Genomic DNA, 21002 nt, shown 5'->3' with positions numbered 1-21002 from the left:
TATTACCACTCATATGAAAGAGTGTTCCAAATCATTATTGATCAGAGAAATGCAAATTAAGACAACTCTGAGATACCACTACACACCTGTCAGATTGGCTAAGATGACAGGAAAAAATAATGATGAATGTTGGAGGGGATGCGGGAAAACTGGGACACTGATGCATTGTTGGTGGAGTTGTGAACGAATCCAACCATTCTGGAGAGCAATCTGGAATTATGCCCAAAAAGTTATCAAATACCCTTTGATCCAGCAGTGTTTCTATTGGGCTTATATCCCAAAGAAATACTAAAGAAGAGAAAGGGACCTGTATGTGCCAAAATGTTTGTAGCAGCCCTATTTGTAGTGGCTAGAAACTGGAAAATGAATGGATGTCCATCAATTGGAGAATGGCTGGGTAAATTGTGGTATATGAATGTTATGAAATATTATTGTTCTGTAAGAAATGACCAGCAGGATGAATACAGAGAGGACTGGCGAGACCTACATGGACTGATGCTAAGTGAAATGAGCAGAACCAGGAGATCATTATACACTTCGACAATGATATTGTATGAGGACATATTTTGATGGAAGTGGATTTCTTTGACAAAGAGACCTAACTGAGTTTCAATTGATAAATGACGGACAAAAGCAGCTACACCCAAAGAAAGAACACTGGGAAACGAATGTGAACTATCTGCATTTTTGTTTTTCTCCCTATGCAACAAGAGAACTGTTCGGTTCTGCAAACATATATTGTATCTAGGATATACTGCAACATATCCAACATATAAAGGACTGCTTGCCATCTAGGGGAGGGGGTGGAGAGAGGGAGGGGAAAAAATTGGAACAGAAACGAGTGCAAAGGAAAATGTTGTAAAAAAAAATTACCCTGGCATGGATTCTGTCAATATAAAGTAATTATTAAATAAAAATTAAAAAAAAAACATGTATTGGTCTACCTGCCATCTAGGGGAGAAGGTGGGGTGAAGGAGGGGAAAAGTTGGAACAGAAGTTTTTGCAAGGGTCAATGGTGAAAAATTATCCATACATATTTTTGTATATAAAAAGGTATAATAATAAAAAAAAGAAAAGAGCAATGCTCATCAGAATTGATCATTGTATAATCCTCCCATTGCTATGTACAATGAAATCCTGGCTCTGCTCATTTCACTTAGTATCAATTCATGTAACAAGGAATTATCAAGGAGAACTGTGATTGAATGTTAAATACTGCAGAGAGCTCAAGAAGAATGAGGATGAAGAAAGAAGCATTAAGATTTGGTGATTGATATAGGGACCAGAGTTCTGATTTCCTTGTTATAAGGTACTCCCTAGTGAAGAAAGTTCTTCTACTGAGGTATGGCAATTTCTCTTCCTCTTAGAGTCTTTTAGAGTTGCTTAGATAAGGGCTTCTTAAGCTTTTTCCACTCTTAAGTCCTTTTTGCCCAAGAAATTTTTACACAAACCCAAGTGCATGGGTATGTAAAATAGGTATACATATCAATCTGATAATAAATCATAATTTTGTGACCACCATTATGGGACCCCATATGGGGTTGTGAGAAATGCTGAAAAGTTGGGTTTCCACAGTGTTGCAAGCTTTGAGATAGTGTGGGTACCACTGACCAAGAGATTTTCAGAATGTGAGAGGTTAAGGAAGGTTAGGATTCACAGAAAATTAAGTGATCAATAGAAACTTTGATCAAACAAGGGATTGAGGGGCTAGGAAGGCACAGGTGGATTGAGCCAATCAGAAAGTCTTGTGGTGTTCAGAAAACCACAAATTTAAGACATTAGCCCATCCAGCCCAGACTAGTTGGGATCAATGACAGGACTTGACCAAATCACTACTGCCCTGCTTAATAGGCTAATTGCTCTGCTCAGGTATGTAAACAGCAAGTGATAAAATCTATACTTAAATCACAGTCTTCTAACTCTTAAATCTCATGTTCTTTCCACTCTGACATGATGTTTTACCCCAACCACACTTATTGTCTTCCCAAAAAGCTCTTCCAAATTTCCATTCTTTTTTTTTTTGGCAAGGCAATCAGGGTTAAGTGACTTAACCAGGGTCACACAGCTAGGAAGTGTCAAGTTCTGAGACCACATTTGAACTCAGGTCCTCCTGATTCCAGGACTGGTGCTTGGTCCACTGCAGCACTTAACTGCCTCCAATTTTTCCTAATTCCAATGAAGGTACCAAATCTTAGTGTTACCCTTGATCCTTCCAGAGGAGGAGTTTTCCGTCATTTTTGAACATGGGATGTATGATATGGGGAGGCATGTTTTATACATATTTAGGGGAAACATATAATGGGTGTAAGATTGTAACCTGGAAGAAATGGATCAATTCATTCTCTGAAGGGAGGGGCCATGCCACATTAGCAAGTATAAAGGTTCCCCCACTTATGTGTTCAATGCTCCCTCTTCAGAAGAGGAGTGGGGTTCACTTCTGGCCAAGAACATTAAGAGGATTCCTTAAGATTCTTCTCTAATAAATTTTCCTGAATATCTGATTTTCAGTATCAAGAATGTTATTTCTAACAAAGAAAGAAACTGGGAACTAGAGTACTGTATCTGATATAATTGAAAAACAGCTGGAAGAGATTAATTAATTTCCCCCAGGTCCCATAGATGGGATGTATCATTATCAAGCTTTGAACACAGATCTTTCTAACTTTGACACTGTCTGTTACACCATGATGCTTTATCATGGGAGTGAGAGCATAGGATCTATTATTATGTATCCTCTGCTACAGGGTCAAGCGATTAGTCTATTTGCCTAGAATGAAGAGAGTGTGAAGATGAATATTATAATATTTTGTTGTTTAGTCATTATGTCCAACTCTTTGTGGCTCCTTTTGGGATTTTCTTGGCAAAGATATTAGAATGGTTTGCCATTCCCTTCTCCAACTCGTTTTCCTAATAAGGAAACTGGCAAACTACTTGCCCAGAGTCATATAGCTAGTATGTGTTTGATATCAGATTTGAACTTTTTAAGTTGAATCTTCTCCAGGCTCTTTGATTTATCCACTGTGCCACCTAGCTACCCTGGCATAATATAGGGCTACAAATAGCCTGGTACCAAAATGTGAAGAGCCTTAAATGACAGAATAATCCAGACTGAATTTCATCTTGTAGGCAATGAGGAACCACGAGAGATATCTGAGCTAGGAAATTAGGTAGCTAGAAGTGAACTTTGTGAAGGAGATGCGAAAATTGGTTTGGAGAAGGGGAAAGACTTCTCTAGGGAGATCAGATAGGAGGCTAATAATTATCAGGAAATGTATGATGTGGTCCTGGGATGGAAGCAATGAGAGAGAAGGAACCAGATGTTATGAAGGTAGAATCATCATGATTTGTCAAGTAATCACTTGAATATGCAGAGAGAACTGAGAGAGAGGAAGGATCAAATGTAGCATTAAGGTTTGGTACCTTCATTGGAAATAGGAAAAATTGGGGGCAGCTAAGTGCTGCAGTGGATCAAGCACTAGCCCTGGAGTCAGGAAGACTTGAGTTCAAATGTAGTCTCAGAACTTGATACTTCCTAGCTGTGTGACCCTGGACAAGTCACTTAATTCTGATTGCCTTGCCAAAAAAAAGAATGGAAATTTGGAAGAGCTTTTTGAGAAGATAATAAGTGTGGTTGGAGTAAAACATCATGTCGTAGTGGAAAGAACATGAGATTTAAGAGTTAGAAGACTGTAATTTAAGTATAGGTTTCATCACTTGCTGTTTACATACCTACGCAGGTCACTTTCCCCACTTTGTGCCTCATTTGCAAAGTGGGGAATAATAATATCTTCACTGCATAAGCCTATTTTGAGGAATAAAAGAGATAAATAAAGACATAATCTATAGAAATCCAAAGGAAGGGTAAGGAAGATGCCAGGATGAAAGTCCTCTGGGGAATTCAGCTCAGAAGAGGTGGGAAACTCTTCAAGAATAAAAGCACAAAGAAACAATTCTGATGAGTGGGGAAAAGGCTAGTTATCTGAGCACCCCCCCCCCATGTGGTTGCAGGGAACTCAGCAGCAAACGCATCTTTTTAAAAGCTGTCTTTGGAAGATGGAGACAAGGACAGATAATAGAGGCTGAATATAAAAGGAATCATGCTGCTATCAGCATAGTGTCAAGAACGCTGGAATGAGCTCTGGTTGACGAGGAAGGCTAACGCCACCGAAAATCTCCCCATCCGGGAGGCCGGGACAGCATCCCCATGCTCGCTTCCTTCCAGGAGGAGCGAACAAACCCAATGGGCCATTCAGCCAGAGGCCCTCGGGTCTTCAGAGAAGTCACCAGGGACTCACGTGGGAGGTTTGGGGGCTCCGCTCCCGGTGCCACTGCTTTCTCACTCCAGGCTCTGTCTCCATCCTAACTCTCCCCGATGGCTTCTCCATGCTGGTGCTCCTCAGCTGGCTCTGATTGCTCCTTGGGACTCGTTGGCTGCAAGTCTACAGTGACACCATATAACCAAAAGCAGACCGGGCCCACCAAGAAAGCCCACCCTCTCGCTTGTCTGCTTAGGGATTTCTCCTCTATTACCAGGACTTGTGCAGCCTACTGGGATAGCACATTGGAATCAGGAAGCTCTGCCTTCAGAACCCGCTCGCACACTTACAAGGGCCACCTTGGGCAAGTCTCTTTGCAATGATTCAGCCTTTTTCAATCAAGTCTGACTCTTCATAACCCCCCAATAGGGTTTTCTTGGCAAAGATATGGAGTGTTCGCCGTTTCCTTCTTTAGCTCATTTTACAGCTGAGGAAACTGAGGCAAACAGGATCACACAGCTATTAAGAGTCTAAGGATAGGAACTCAGGAAGATGAGTCTTCCTGACTTCAGACCCGGTGTTCCACTGTGCACTATGGCAGCCCCTAGCTAGCTTTTGACAAGTCACTAATACTGCCTCCGCCCCCGCCTCTAAATCTTAGTTTCTTCAACTATAAAAACAAGAAGATCAAACTTAACCTCTCAGGTCTCGTGCATCTGTACATCTATGATCCTGGGAGCGCAGGGACCTCTGTGTGAGGTGGTCTGTGATCTTGTCTTCCATGACCCCCTCTTTCACCTGCTTCTCTCTTCTCTGGATTTATTCAGCCATATACAACTAGAAAACTTAGCTTGCTTTTAGCCTAGGGGGGCAATACAATGACCCTTAGGTCCACGGCCCTTTTATCTGCTATTTTATGGTGTTTACATCAGATGAAAAGTTACTAATACAATCACAATAGCTCAGAGTCCCTCTCAGCACTGAATGCCACTTTTCAAAAGTACAATCCAGCTTGCTCCTGTCATCATTTCCCATGTAGCTTCTTCTATTCTTTTCATCTCCTTTTTTTCTCAGCTTTTGAGACGGAGCCAAGTATAAGCACAGGGCCAATGGTTCACCAGATAGGGGCATGGATGGAAACCCAGCTGCATTTTGGCTTAGTTTTCTTGGCCAAGAAGAATAACCTTTGGACTAGAAAATATAGCTAATAGGAAATAGATATTCAAGATCAGTAAAAGAGCACCTAAACTGTCTTTAAGGAACTCAAGTCTGCAGGCTCAGATGAATCATATCCTTAAGTACTAAAAGAATTAGCAAATGAATTTGTTGACCCATTGGCAGTAATGGCTGAAAGATATTGGAAAACAGGAGACATCACAGGTGGAAAGAGAACAAGCACACCTTTGCTTTTCTTTCTTTCTTTTTTGGAGGTGATCAGGATTAAATGACTTGCTCGGGGGTCTCACAGCTAATAGATTTCTAAGGTCATATTTGAACCCAGGGCCTGGTGCTTTGTCTGCTGCGGCAAGTAGCTGACCTATACTTTTGCTCTTCAAGAAAAAGAGAATAAAAACCTGCAAATTCCAGGTCAATGAACTTGACTGATTCCTAGCAAAAATCTGAATTGTATTATCATTGGACTGATTTTTTTTTTTTTACAGAAGCCTTTTGTTTTTCATCATACTTTTATTTTCAAATTTTGAGACTGGATATATCAGGCACATAATAGGCACATAATCCTTCTAATAGTAGGCAACTAAATGCTTGCTCACCTTCTCCCTTCTTTATCTTGCCCGGGCTCAGGATACGCAGTGGCTGCTTACAGGCCTGATCTTGATTCTGAACTGCTCAGAATCTTTTACCTAATCTGTTTCTGACCCAGTCTGGCTAGTCCCTTCTTTGGCAGTCTAGTGGCCCTCTTCTTCCTGGGGAGTTCACCAATGTTGGTGTGAGGCTTAGTGAGGAAACATGATCAGCCTTAGTCCTATTGCAGTTCAAAGCTCATGAGCTACAATGATCCAGCGGCTTCAGCCTTCCCCAATAGCCAGAATTCCTGCCACTAAGTCCTGACGCACTAATTTCTGAATGAATATGCATTGTCTGCCTCTGTTACTCAGCCAGCCTTCCTTGGTGGTGATTAAAAAAAGAAATAGAAAAAAAGCGTTTCAGCAAAACCAACAAACATATCAATCAAGCCTGATAGTATAAGCAATGGGCCCCATCCATTGTTTCCCGACTTCTGCAATGAAGGAGAGAGATTAATTTTTTCAACTCTTCTCTGGATTCATGCTTGCTCATCATAATTACACTGAGTTTTGTTTCATTTGCTTGTTTTGTCTTTTTTTACATTGTTATAATCATTATGTATAGTGGTTTCCTAGCTTTCTTCTTCATTCATCTAAGACTTCCTACATTTCTCTGAATTCTTTACATTCATTGATTCTGATGGCATCAGACTACTCCTTTACATTCTTATACCAAATTTTGTTCAGATATCCTCAGAGCAATGGGCGCCTATCTTCCAGTGTCCAGTTCATGGATACTGCAAAGAATGCTGTTATAAATATTTTGGCATTTCTGTGTTTGATCTCTTTGGGATATATAAGCAGTGAGGAGAGAACTGGCTCAAAAGATAAAAAATTGCAGTGGATATACAATATTTTTTCCCTCAGTGGTAATTTATTTTTTCAAATTCACATGAAGATAATTTTCAACATTCATTTTTGTAAGACTTTTGTGTTCCAAGTTTTTCTTTCTCTCTTCTATATCTCCCCTACCCCAGGACAGCAAGCAATCTGATATAGGTTAAATATGTACAATCCTTTTAAACATACTTCAATATTTGTCATATTGTACAAGAAAAAAATCAGACCAAAAAGGAAAAAAAATGAGAAAGAAACAAACAAAAAAGGTGAAAATATTATGCTTTGATCCACATTCAGTCTCCACAGTTCTTTCTCTGGATATGGATGGCCCCATTCCATTCTGAATCTATTGGAATTGTCATGAGTTACTACATTATTGAGAAGAGCCAAGTCCATCACAGCTGATCATCACATAATCTTGTTGTTGCTGTGTACAATGTTCTCTTGGTTCTGCTCACTTCACTCAGCATCTTTCATGTAGGTCTCTCCAAACTTTTTTGAAATTAGCCTGCTTATTATTTTAAAATTATAGCACAATAACATCCTATTACATTCACAAAACTTATTCAGCCATTTCCCAGTTGATGGACGTCTACTCGATTTCCAATTCTTTGCCACTACAAAGAGAGCTGCTATCAACATTTTTTTGCAGGATGTACAATATTTTATCTAGATTTTAGAAAAGCATTTGACAAAATCTCATTTGTTATTCTCTTTGAAAAAATGCAGAGATTTGGGTCAGATAATAGTACATAAGGTAGATTCAGAAATGGTTCAATGATCTGAACCAAAAACTCCAATATCAGCTTGGAAGTAGGTCTCAAAAATCATTTGGTCCTGTGCCATTTAATATTTTTAATTATGACTTGGATAGAGGCAGAGATGGCTTGCTTAGTAAACTCGAAGTTGATGCAACACCAAGAAATGTCTCTAACCCACTGAATGGATAGAGTCAGAGTTTGAAAAGCTCTCGATGGACTCAGACATGGGGCCAAATTGAATAAGAGGAAATTTAATAGCAATAAATATAATCTTACACTTAGGTTCAAAAAAGAATCCAATGTGAGAAGTGAAGATGGGGGAGTGTGGCTTTACTGCAGGTTATCTAAAAAAAGATCTGGAAAATTATAGGATTGTAAGTTCAAGGCAGCTGTGGGATACAGCAGCCAAAAAAAGTTAAAGTGATTTTCTGCTTCATTAGGAGAAGCCCAGCTAGGTAGTTATTGGGGCAGCTAGTACACAGAGTGCTGGAGTTGGGAAGGTTCCTGAGTTCAAATCTGGCCTCAGACATTCACTAGCTGGGTGATTCTGGGCAAGCCACATACTCTATTTGCCTCAGTTTCCTTATCTGTGAAATGAGCTGGAGAAAGAAATGGCAAACCACTCAAATATCTCGGCCCCAAATGGGGTCAGAAAAAGTTAGATATGAGTGAAAGGACTGCATGACAATAAGGTGGGACAGGCTTTTCTGGCACTGGTTGGATGATCACTACCCAGATGTGTCACCAAGGGGATGCTAGTTCAGGTAATGAGGGTCTGAGGTGTGTAGCCCTTCTTGCTTGAGGGGCTGCTAGAACCTCATTGGGAGAGAACTTCCATCAGGTAGAAAACCCAGGGCTCAGCACAGCCTTGTTGGGGGGGCTCAGGCTGCAGGGACTCTGGGGTAGGGGTGGAGGAAGACCAGGCATTCATCAGGAGGCATTCCCCCCCCAGCCTGCCTCTCCACCCCCGCTTCCTCTGTCAGCCGCACAGCCCCAAGGGAGAAGCCGGGTCAAGGCTGCTGTGTCTCTGGCAGACACATTAAAACTCAATTGGGGCTTAATTCGCATCTATTAGATGCTGATTAAAAGAAAATTAAGTGTTGTTGTGTGGGCATGGAGGGCCAGCCTATCCCCCTTTCCCTTCCCTCCCTCTCTTTACTCAATTCCTGAGTCTTCTCTATCCTTCCAAATGTCTCTGCAAACTTCTCCCTCCAGGCTCATGAGGATCATGGCAAACGCCTACTGAGCTCCCCTGGCTGCCCTCCCCAAAGCTTCATTCCCATCTCCTACCCCACCCCGCCCCCAGTTCCCCTTCATGAGTCCCCCAGTGCCCTCACGGTCACCCCACACTCTCCATATTCGATCTTGAATTATTTCTAGAGATGGAGAGCACCTTTGAGGTCACATATATCAACCTCCCTGTTTTATGAACAGCTGGTACAGTGGGTAGAAAACTAGGCTTGGAATCTGGCCCCAGACATTTACTAGTTGTATGATCCTGGGCAAATCACTTAACCCTATTTACCTCAGTTTCCTTATCTGTAAGATGAGGATCTTTGCCAAGAAAACCCCAAATGGAGTCGTGAAGAGTTGGACCCGATTGAATAAAAACTGAACAATAACTGGTTTTACAATTGAGAAAACATATCCAGAGACTTTAAATTATTTGTCCAAGGTCACAACTGATAGGGTCAGAATTTGAACTCAGGTCCTCTGATTCTAAATTCCCCCATGAGTCTTCCTAATTCTAAGCCTCGTGCTTTATCAACTGCGCCACCTAGCCCTCCCATAATTCCCTCTTTGTGGCCCCAGATCCCCATTTGTGGTCTTCTCATTCCCCTCTGCTAGTGTCCCCCTTCCCAGTGTCCCCTCCTGATCCCCCTCCTTCCCTCCCATCTTTATATATACATACACACACACACACCCCCTTAGACACAAATATACACACAAACACACATACACACACACAGAGCCCCTAACCCTTTCCTGAAGCGCTGCCTCCCACTCCAGCTTGGCCCTGGCTCTTCCTTCCTCACTCATTAATTCAAAACTTCTTCTGAATTCCTAATGATATGGACAAACTCTGAGAGCAACCTGTGTCAGAATGTCAGAGAGCTAAAAGGGATTGCTTGCTAGACCCAGGAATTCATATACTTTCAAGGATTTTAATTTCAGGTGAAAGTGCTGGGACTGTATCCTGAAGAACAATCAATAAGCCTTTATTAAAAGCTGACTGTGTCCCACAAGCATTGGGGATACAAAGCAAAAACCCGGATAGCCCTCGACTGCAAAGAGTTTACATCCTAAGAGGGGAGATGACATATAAAAATCAAAATATACAAGGGAAACGGATCTGGGAACTATCTACATAGATGATCAAGTCCATGATGTTGTTGTTTTTGATCATACCTGACTCTCCGTGATCCCATATGGGATTTTCTTGGCAAAGATTCTGGAGTGCTTTTCCATTTCCTTTTGCAACTTATTTTATGGATGAGGAAATTGAGGCAGACAGGGTGAAGTGAGTGATTTGCCCAGCACCACAGTTGGTAAATTTCTGAGAATGTGTTTGAACTCAGCTCTTCTGCTCTATCCACTGGGCCACCTAGCTGCTTATTTGAGCCCATGGGAGTTGATCATCAAATGAGCATGGAGAGGAAAGAGAAGAACACCCAGGACAGTAACTTGGGGGACACCCAAGGGAGATTCCCGAAGAGAGACAAAGGAGTAAAAAAGGAGGTCCGACAGTGAGCAGAGTGTGAAAACAGAGAGTTAAGTATCTGGAAAGTGTCTGGGTGTTTGGCAGTAACAAATGTTGCAGAAAGGTCAGAAAGATGAAGATGGAAAAGGGACCATTAGATCTGATGATGAGGAGATTATTGGTAATTTTGAAGAGGGCTGCTTCAGCTGAATGATGAGGTCAGGATGAATTACAAGAAGCAAGACTGCAGGGAATTTGAGAGGAGGGAAAGCGGCCGGACGCATTGTGATGGAAGCTTCTATTGTGGGTGACATTTCGAGGAGTTCAGTTGAGAAACAGAGGAAAGGTAGAGGACAATGGCTAGCAGCGGTGGTCAGACCAAGCAAATGCTTTGGTTAAGGATGGGGGAAGGCGTGAGTGTGCTTTTAGGCATCCAGGGAGAAATAGAGATTTGTTGAAGATCAGAGAAGAGTGGGGGATGGATCATGGTGGCAATGGGGAGTCAGTGAAGGTTTCTGAGGAGGGAGGCACTTGGTTAAGACTTTAGTGATAACAACAACAACAATGATGAGAATCTCTCACATTTTTAGATGTACTTTGCAGCTTAAAAAGCACTTTTTTTCTAGTAGCCCTGGGAGGTGGGTGATAGGCATCTCATCTACCTTTTTTAAGTTTCTTAGTCAGTCATAGTCTTTCCCTCTTGAAAAAAATCTTTTTGGTCTTCATAAATATTGTATTTCCCAGTAAAATGTAAGTTCCTGGAGGACGGAGTAGCTAGCTGTCATGAACGTTTTGTCTTTGAATCCCCAGCATTCAGCACGGTGTCTGGCACATAGAAGGGGCTAACTGTTTGCAGAACTAAATAATGTGGAGAATAAATTAGGAGAGGCTGGAAGCAAGGGGGTCAGATGGGAAGCTTTTCCAATAGTCCAGGTGTCTAACCCACAGAGGGGGCCATGTCAGAAAAGGAAGATTCTAAGGGCCTAAAATGATCGGGAATTGGTGACTGATTAGATGTAGGACTAAAGGAAAGGGAAGGCTTGAGAGTTCTACAATGAGTGACAAGAAATAGTAAAGTTAGAAGAGAAAGCAGGTTTAGAGGTGGGGGTGGGGAAGAAGATGAGTCCCTTTTTTTGGTCACATTAAATTCAAAATACCCAGGAGGACATCTAAGTGGAGATAAATAAATGAATGAAAAGGCATTTAGTAAGCTCTTACTATGTACCAAGTGCTAAAGTTGCAAATTGAAATAGGAAACAAATTCTACTCTCAGAGAGATCACACTCTAATTTCAGTTGCAAGAAAGATTGCAGGGATTTGGATTCCTTAGAGAACATCAGAGCATCTGCCCTGGCAGAGCCTGGAAGGCATTGGCCATCAATACTAGAAACAAGAAGTGGGCTTAAGGGCCCTTTATGACCTGTCAAGATGAGGGGAAAATATGGCATTGGTGGAAAGGTTGAAGGTAGACTCTAGCATTTATATAAGCAGTTTAAAGTTTACAAAGCATACAACATATTTAATCTCTCTTATTCCTCATAACAACCTCATGAGAGAGGCATTATTTTTATTGTCATTATCATCTCCCTTTTACAGATGGGGGAAACTGAGGCTAAGAGATATTAAATGTCACACAGCTAGGAAGACTCTGAGTCGAAATTTTGAACTCAGGTCTTCCTGACTCTAAGCTCAGAGCTCTATTGCTCCAATTCTGAGAGACTGATTCTTTAAGCCTAGAGTGACAACAAAGAGGATCACGAGATAGGAAGAAACAGTGTCGAGAGAGTAGCAGGCTGAGGGGGGCTCACCCCTCTTCTGGTCTCTGGACTCCTTGCTCGGGTCTAAGGGCCTATTCCTGGTTTGGTCTGATATTTGGAGACTACAAGACATTGGCAAAGACTTCTTTGGGAGTCAGGCTCTGATCCTCCCCCAGCCCAAGTCCCAGCACTTCCCCTCAGTGGCCCAGGAGAGAGCTGCCCCCACTGAATGCCACAGCTGAAAGAACCTTAGGAGGGACCCACTCTCTCTTCCCTGACATTTTACAGATCAGGAAGCAGGCTCAGGGAGGTTAAATAGTGAATTAATGTCAAGACCTGGGCTCCAGATCAGATTTTTTCTTTCTAGGCCAGGGAATATTTTTGTAGACCACACAACCTCCCTTGAGGGGCTTTCAGTCTGAATGGACAAGCCACATCTCCCTTTATATCCCCCTCTCTTCCAGCTCCCCACCCCCAACCCCAGTCACACAGACATCCATCATCTGTCACAGGCAGTCCCCAGATACAAAAAGAAAGTCAATATTTCATTTGGGCAGCTGGAAAGGGCATCGATTTCCCCCTCTCCAGCAGGGGAGGTTGGGCTCACAGAGGGTCCTGAGGCTTCATCCCAGAAGGAGCCAGAACCTGAAAAAAAGAGTGGTTTGGTGACCAGATTCTTATCCCCTCCCTTTAATACCAACAGAATGGTGAAGGGACTTAAACTTGCTTTTCTGAGTCCCACCTACAGAAAAGAATGCGTCCCATCATCATCCTCCATCCCGATGTAGAGACAGAGACACAAGTAAATCAAGAGACAGAAAGGGACAAAAATCAAAAAACTGAAACAGAGCCACAATAATCATGGCTCACATATCCATAGCCATTTGTGTTTTATAAAATGCCTTCCTTATTTTGGCCCAGAGTACATTATCCCCATTTTACAGAGGGACAACATCGAGTCTCACAGAGGTAAAATTATTCATCCGTGGTTACATATTTTGCAAATGGTAATTGTCAGGATGTGAATCTGGGTTTTCTCGGGCCAAGCCCCTAAGTTCAATCTATCACATAGAGCTACCTCTCAGAGGGGGAGGATGGAGAGGATAGAGTCAAAATGAGACAAAAACATAGAAGAAGAAATCAGATATGGAATTTAACCTACCAGCTGGGTGATTCTAGCCAACCCCCTTATCAAGACCTTTCCAAAGTCTTGACATTTGCTGGTTAGAGAGAATAGAGTTGTTAAGACAGAGGAAACTCGACAGTAGAGGCATCCAGGAATTCATAGGTGACAAAATCTAGGAAAGGAGCCAATGAAAAAATCTATTGTCTCAGAAATCCACACACAAATCTACCAAAATGGGTAACAGGCAAGGGGAGCTAGAGCTTTATGTAAGGCAGAAAATCTGATCTTGTGAGTTTTGCTGATATGCTGGTGGGAACCCATGACTGCAATCTGGATCTGGACAGGTAAAAAGAAACAAGACACATTTTTAAAAAGGGGAAGGAGGAGTAGCATGGTACATTAAAAAATGTGTTTGCATGAGGAAATACCAAAGATGAGAGAGAATTTGGGTAACAATCACAGTATTAGAGAAAGCTCATTGTTGTAATTAGACCACCTGGACAGAAAGAGACAAGAGATGAGTTCAGGAAACAGAGCAATTTTATGCAAGCCTCTGAGAGGCAAGTGAACATCATAAAGTCACAGAATTTTAGCCCTACAAAGGATCTCAGTGTCCATCTAACTCAACCCTGATGTCAAAAAGGATTCTCTGCACAACGTACTTAAAAGATTATCCAGCTTTTGTCCCCATGTCTCCAATGAGAATAAAACTACTTCATCATGAGACAAATCTTCAACATTGAGACAGCTTTAAATATGGCATCAAACTAAAGTTTGCCTTTTTTCAACTTCTAGCCCATCTAAGTAGAAGTTCTACCCCAGTTCCACCCTCTGAGACCCAACAAAACAGGTCTGATCACTTTCATACAACAGCCTCGAGGACACCTCAAGAGAACTATCATAACCTTCCATCTCTTTATCTTCCCAGTCAAGCATCCCATCATTTCTTAAATGATTCACACATGTTGGCAAGAACTCAAGGCCATTCCACAATCTTCATCTTGGTTAAGCTCCCTTGGCTTATCAGCTCATCAATGTCTTTCCTAAAGCAGTAAGAACTGGCCAAGTTTGCTGTGGCAAGGATGCTAACTAAAACTCTGATTTTGTTGCTGGGAGGTAAGTATAATAAAGAAAGAAATGTGGAACAAAAGATCCAATAGGGCTGATAGCCTTGAGGACTTCACCTGGCCCTTTTGTTTTTATTCCCAAGTTAATTTGCATGATGGGAGAGCATCATGGGAATTGGGGGAAGCTGAAATGCTTTGCCATCCCACTCTCCCTCTCCCAGATGCTATTCAGCTTTGTTGGGTGGAGTCTCTAAAATGATTTGAGGGAATCCATTCTAATAGTCAAGAATGTGACAAGCATTCAACAAAATTTTCTAACCTTAAGTCAAACAGTTGGCTGGAGTCAAGAACTTTGTAGGACCATAGCTCCTAGGGCTAGAAGAAAATAAATAGCAGAGGGTCAAAAGAATAGACATCTAATCTAATTAGCTTTCCTGACTATCTGGGTAGAAGCAATTGTCATAGTCTCTGGAGCTATAACATGAAAAGGTTTTTTGCTCTGCTTTGCAAAGGAAGAGGCTCATTAGCCGGTAGATCTTCAGCAAATAGTAACAGGGAACATCAATAAGGGGCCAAACCACTGAAGATAAGGGGATTACAGTAAAAAGCAACTCAAAGAACGTCCAAACTAGAGACTAGCAGAAAATTCCATCGGGATAACATAATGCACAGCAGGACTTGGAGACACGGTACCCAGCAATGAACAGCAGAGAGCAGCAGTGGTAGCTTTGCAAAGTCAGGATTCTTGTGGCCACAAGGATGTGCTGCCCATCTGTGTGTCCACCCCATAAGTGGTTCCTGAGGGTATACTACACATGTATTCCTTAAATGTGCCTTCTCCATGTATGTTTCTTAGCTGCATCATTGTCCTCTTAGCTCCTTTCCTGGATTACACAATCTCTAGGAGGAATTCACTCACTCCTCAGCATCCCCTGCCCCTTGGTCTCTTCTGGGACTGCAGAAGGTGGAGGACAGACATCGGAAAGCTTTTCTCTCAAGGGTGACTCTGAGAATAGACATCACCACATGTCATTCCCCTTTCCTAAAGCTCCAGAAACACATCATTTGGAAGATGAAATCGATTCTGAAATTCTCACCTCCTCAGACCATCTCCCTGCAGAACTTCATCTTATCTCCCTGTACCAGGAAACGTTCCCTTCCCCTTCCTTCCAGCTTTTCAATTTTTTTCTATGTGTTTTCTCTCTCTTTAGATTGAACTCCCTGAAGGCAGGAACTGCCTTTTTAAAAATATCCCCAGCACCTAGCACAATGCCTGTGCACATAGTAGGCACTTACTGAATGTTTAATTCTGACACATATTCCCTCATCTGTAAGAAAATATGCTCCATTGGTATATGGAGGGAAGGGATAGGAAATCTTTTCTTGTCAATTAATTTGGGTCATGCAGTCTGATTAAATGTCTTTTGTTTTGGACTAATATATTCTTTCTGGTTGACTTAGTAAAAAACAAACCCATCGTTTGGGGTTTTAAGAGCTAAGATTTGAGTGGATGCCGATTCATCAAGAATCTCCAACCTGGGATAGCTCTGGGGCAGGGTAGGGTCCATGTGTGAGGAGAGCCCCAGGTGCTATGCTAGCATTTTCCTCCCAGGACTGAATGTGATGCTCCAGATGTGGTCTGACTAGGAAGGAGGACAGCCTTCCTGGAGACCGTACCTCTCTTATGCAGCTGAATATTGAATCAGTTTTCCTGGCTGTCATGTCATAGTGATGGGGGACTTCAATTATCCAGACATCTGTTCTTGTTCTCTCTCTCTGCCAAGAGCAGGGCAGCTAATGATTTCTTGGCTTGCCTTGATGATAATTACATTCTTCAAAAGATGGAGGAACTGATGAGGGAGAGTCTATTCTAGACCAGATTCTCAACAGAAGGAACTGAAGGAGAAATTATGGGTACCTTGGGAAGAAGTGACCACTTCATCTTTGAATTTGTTATAAAGGAAGGAAAATGGAACTTAATCTGATTGGGAACTAGGGTTCTGAGAGAACCCATTTAAAAGGGTTCAGGAAAAGGAGAGGTAAGATCCCATGGGCTAAAAATTCTATAGGATAAATGTCATTCAAGAATGACATTTGGAAGATGTGGAGAAACCATTCCAAGGGAGGGAAAAGGTGGGGAGTTGCTCTTCAAGACTAATGTGGATTCACAGTGGACTCATCACTTAGATTTTTTAAGAGACATGTACACTATTGAAGATGGAAACAAGTAAAGATAATAGAGGATGAGTACAAAAGTGTGACTTGGTCTCTTAATAATTGTGTCAGGAGTGATAAATTTCAGAATGCGTTCAGCTTAGTGAGGAAAGCTAAGAAACAGAAACAGAATATTTTAAAAAACTGTATCAGGAGAAAGAGAATCATAGAAGGGACAGATAGATGCTCAGGATGGATGAGAGGATGATAATGGATGACAGGAAGAAGGAAGAATTACTCAATTCTTATTTTGCTTTTGTTTCCTCTGCCAAGGAGAAGGATCTCTGAACTAGAAAGGACAGAACAGATATAGCTAACGGGAAGTTGATACTCCAGGTCAGACAGGAAGGCTCCTGTTTGTCCTTGATGAATTTAAGTCGGCTATCCCAGATGGACTACATCCTTAAGGCACTGAAAAAAACTGGCTGATGTGATTGTTGAACCATTTTCTGAGATCTCTCAGAGATGGAAGGGGTAGTAAAAGACTAGGGGAAGGAAAATGTCTCAATTTTTTAAATGGGGAGAGAGTTCTGTAAACAGTCTGTAGACTAACAAGTTTGACTTTAATTCCTTGCCAAATTTTAGAATGTATTATTTTTTAATTTTCCATTTATGGAATAAAACAGGCATTTCCATAACATGGTACAATAAAAAAGATGATTGCATATGAAACTGCAAATCTGCTATGCACACAGAATGTATTATTGAAAGGAAGGTTAATGGATTGCTAGAAAAGGCAGCAGGAAGACAGCTTGACTTCATCAAGAATGGGTCATGCTAGACTGAGGTCATTTACCTTTTGGATGGAATTACTAGGGTAATAGGAGGCAATCTCCATGTAGAAAAGGCTGGGGAGCCTGCTTCCCCAAAAGTATGATGGCACATCATAAGAAGTACCCTGCTGCCCAATTTAAAGCATGCACAGACATTCTGTAACTGGTCCTGGATAACCATGTGATAGAAAAAATGAACTGTTGCTTAGCTATCTAGCTTAAACTGGGATACATTCAAAAGCAGAGCAGGGGGTGGGAGAGTCAGAGAATTAGAAGACAAAGCCCTTGGTGGGGAGCCATTATAGCCCAGGAGTACACGGATCTCTTGCTTCTTTCCGTATTTTGTCTGTTCTTCCCTGCTTGGAGATAGAGATTAGACATGACTATCACCTTGGGAGCTCGGGATGGTCAGGGGAGCAAGCTGCCAGAAGTCCAGAGGCAGAACCCATAGTAGGATATGCCAGAAGCCTGTCAGTAAAGTCCCAGGTAACCTACCTGGTCCAGTCCAACAGTGGTAGAGAAGGGGATTCAGCCATACCACACCTGCAATATATTAAATCTGATCAGCAATCTCCCAAATCCCCCATGGCCCCACGGCTTACAGGCTGTGACATGACCACCATGGAATATGTGATCAATCAGCTCCCAACTAATACAACTACATCACCTCCTTAAACACTCCCCTACTACATTCTTCCCATCCTTCTCTAGCTTTCTGAAGTAGCATGAGATATGAGCTACTAATTCCTCCCAGACATTCACAGGCAAAATTCCTGGTGGTCCCCCCAGTCTCTGTGTTACATATATGAAGTCATGCAAAACATATTTCCCTATTTCCTAATGTCCTCTTTAAATGGAAATTCTGGGAGGACCCTTATAATGAGAGGGAAAGGCAGAAGTGTTTCCAAGGTGTGGATTTGTGAGTTGCAGAGCTGAAAATATATTAAATATTAATATATTTAAGTATAAATATATTAAATTCCTAGAAAATATATTAAAGTACATGCCAAAATATGGGAGGGGGAATGTTTGTAACTTGTGTTCTTGCTAACTCTTCATGGTAATAATTCTTTTGTAAAAGCGAATCAGTGTTAATTGGTTAAATGAAACTGGGGCACTAATCACTGGTCGTTAAGGTAGAGGGAACACACCAGAATGGGGACATTAGAGAAGAGACATTTGAGGGGGACATAGAGCCAGCCTGGTTCTGGAAGACTGAGTTCAGAGTGTCACTTTCTTAGGCTGGTGAATTAGATTAATGCTATTGGTATAGCTACCTAGATTTCAACAAAGCATTTGGCAGACTCTCTTATGTTATTCTGTGGGAATGATGGAGAAATGTGGTCTAGATCAGTAATTTCCAAAATCCCCCATGGCCTCATGGCCCCTCGGGGGCTGTGACATGACCATCATGGAACATTACAATCAACTCCCAACTAATACAACTACATCACCTCCTTAAACACCCCCCTACTACATTCTTCCCCTCCTTCTCTAGCTTTCTGAAGTAGCATCAGATGTGAGCTGCTAATTCCTCCCAGACATTCACAGGCAAAATTCCTGGTGGTCCCCCCAATCTCTGTGTTCCCTCACCTGCTCTCCATCGCCTTGTGCTTACAGCTGGCACCCCTCAGTAGTGGACTCTGTACTCTGAGCAGTGGCTAATGAGTAAATGATTCTCTCCACCTCAAACACACACTTTTCATTTTTCAGTGGGAAGTTGCAGATAGCCAAGGATGAATGGGCTGTAACTATATCCACTTTCCCTCCAAACCCGCTTCTCTTCTGAATTTCCCTTTTTCCGACGAAGGGTACCACAATCCTCCCCGTCACCCCATCTTGCTGTCATCCATGAACCTTCCTTTTCACATACTGCATATATTCAGTTACCAAGTCTCTTCATTTCTGTATTCCCATGTCTCCATTCCTCCAGCTACCTCTGTGTTCAGTGGCTCAATCTATTATCACTTCTTGCCCAGACTATTACACTAGTTTATCTTCCCACTGGTTTGTGAGCTCCAGGAGGACAGAAACCTCATTTCATCTAAACTCTGTTGTCTTTCTCAGCACTAAATATAAGGTCCAGCATCAGGAAAGTACTTTTATAAATGCTTGGTTAATTAATAAATGCTTATTGAGGCGAATGAATAACACAACAAAGTCTCATCTGATTCCTTTGCTATCTCCCCTCTACACACTCAACTCACTGTCTAATAAATTATTTAGGGAACACTGACTGATCCAAAGACTTTTATTTCCTCTTTTTATTTCCTCCCTATAAGTAGCCTCAAAGTGGGAGAGAAACGGATACCATCTCAAGGGTATTGGAGGCAGCTGTTGCCTTCCTGTCCTCACAGTTCAGCAGCCCTGATTCTGACTCTGTAAAAAAAACTGAGGAACAAGGTATAGGGGTTGGAAATTGTAAGGGGTGAAGGAAGCTGGAAAGAATTTTAAGAGGTATACCAAAGCCCGCTCATACCAGAAAACTGTTAAAATTTCAATGTGAGCATTTATACCTTGAAAATCAGAAAATATTACAAAATCAGGACTTGATTTATTGTTTTGTTAATTGTCTCTACTTGAGTGAGAAAATGGGAATAATGCAGATTAAACTTAAAAGTGTATCTAGTTGACAATTTACCAGCATACCTCTGGAGAAAAATTCCCTCTCACTTCCACACTCTTACAGGCAAAAAACCCCCCAGATATTGCAAGAGTACTGAACATAGCTTGACATCTTTTCTTGACTGATGGTAAGGGCAGGAAACAAGTGAATTAGTCACCCCCAACCCAGATCCAACTAGAAGCAGATGCCCACATATACAAGGATGAGAAATGTCATGAGGGCATGACTTTGCAAACTTGTGTATGTTATCCATGCACATGTGGCAATCTGTGTGTGCACATATTTCCATAGAATGGAGGTGGCTCTATCAAAATCAACAAGCATTTATTAAGGGATTACTGTTTGCCATATGCCATGTTAAGCACAAGCAAAAAAAAGAATCCTTGTCCTTCAAGGAGCTTACTTTATTTTTAGTTCTTAATAGTATTTTATTTTTCCCCCAATTACATGTAAAGATAGTTTTCAACCTTTATTTTTGTCAAATTTTGAGTTCCAAAGTTTTCTTCTTCTTTCCCTTCCCTCCCCACTTCCCATGACTCCAAGCTGATATAGGCTATACACATTCAATCATATTGAACATATTCCTACATTACTCATGTTGTGAAAGAATCAGAACAAAAGGGAAAACCACAAGAAAGAAAAAACAAAAACCAAAAAAGATGAAAATATTATGCTCCGATTTGCATTCAGACTCCATAGCTCTTTCTCTGGAGGTAGATAGGGTTTTCCATCCTGAGTGTTTTGGAGTTGTCTCGGATCATTGCAGTGCTGAGAAAAGCTAAGTCTGTCACAGCTGATCATGGCACAGTGTTACTGTTACTACGTACAATATTCTCTTGATCCTGCACACTTCACTCAGCTTCAGTTCATGTAAATCTTTCCAGGTTTTTCTAAAATCCATCTGCTCATCATTTCTTAAAGTTCAATAGTATTCCATTACAACCATTTACTGCAACTTGTTCAGCCATTCCCCAATTGATGGGCATCCCCTTAATTTCCAATTCTTTGCCATCACAAAAAGAGCTGCTATAAACATTTTTGTACACTTGGGTCCTTTTTCCTTTTTTATGATATCT

Source organism: Antechinus flavipes, chromosome 3 (genome assembly GCF_016432865.1).
Source record: "Antechinus flavipes isolate AdamAnt ecotype Samford, QLD, Australia chromosome 3, AdamAnt_v2, whole genome shotgun sequence".
NCBI lineage: Eukaryota > Metazoa > Chordata > Mammalia > Dasyuromorphia > Dasyuridae > Antechinus > Antechinus flavipes.
Note: the sequence above shows the minus strand (reverse complement) of the source record.